The sequence below is a fragment of the Crocodylus porosus genome, unplaced genomic scaffold (genome assembly GCF_001723895.1).
Source record: "Crocodylus porosus isolate Cpor-Errol unplaced genomic scaffold, CroPor_comp1, whole genome shotgun sequence".
NCBI lineage: Eukaryota > Metazoa > Chordata > Crocodylia > Crocodylidae > Crocodylus > Crocodylus porosus.
Window position 1 is genome coordinate 234,845,918 of NW_017728886.1, and position 734 is coordinate 234,846,651.

Sequence of the window (734 nt, forward strand, 5' to 3'; positions counted from 1 at the left end):
GGCAGTGTCCCCCGCGCTTCTTCGGAGCTGCACACCGGGTCTCCCCCATTCCCCGACGCCGGCAAGGCGGACACGGCCAGTGCCGCTGCCCCCCAGGGTTTTCAATTCAGAGGCGCCCCCCCGTCCTTGTCATTGTTCTCCTCCCACCCCCGCTGCCGCGGGCCGGGCCGGGCCGGGGGCTCCTCCGCTCCCGCGAACGAACCCGCCCTCCTCCCGCAACCGCCGCGGCCCGCCCGTACCTGTCCCCCCTCCCGGGCTGCGCGCCGGCCTCGGCCTGGTCTCGCCCGGCGCCGAGAGGGAAGGCACTGGCCACGCGCCGCCCGGGAGAGCGCCCCCTGCAGGCCGGAGGTCGCGGAGCGGAGCAGCAAGCAGAGGCGCAGATGGGTGGGTGGCGCAGATCAGCACTTCAACTGAGGAGCAGCAAGCAGATCAGGCGGGAGGACTGCCGGTAACCGAAAGCAGAGCAGCAGATCACGTAGGGAGCAACAAGCAGAGCAGAGTGTGTAGGGCGGGGAGCAGAAGGGAGACCAGCCCAGGAGCTGAACTGACGGGGCTCCCAGAGGCGCTGCCCGGCCGGCGCAGGGCGGAGCCGCGAGCAGCTGGTTGGGGGCGCGGAGGCGGGGAAGGGCGGTTCCCGGCCCGGCCTGCGCTCCCGGGAAGCACGTGGGCGCGTGGCCCCGGCTCTGTGCGGGCACCAATCGTGGTTGTTACGGCACTGGGCAGGTGAGAGGGGC

General features: G+C 72.8%; 1 protein-coding gene across 3 annotated transcripts in view; it reads right to left on the bottom strand.

Moving 5' to 3' along the window:
• The window catches only part of ANKRD46 (ankyrin repeat domain 46), a 31,897-nt gene extending 31,563 nt beyond the window's left edge, over positions 1 to 334 (bottom strand). The window contains exon 1 of one of the 3 annotated variants that reach the window (XM_019551310.1): positions 240 to 334. The gene's annotated coding sequence lies outside the window, so the exon portion shown is untranslated. The remainder of the gene's footprint in view (positions 1 to 239) is intronic. The other 2 variants (XM_019551305.1, XM_019551300.1) reach the window with 2 other exon arrangements.
• Between the last annotated feature and the right edge of the window lie 400 nt (positions 335 to 734).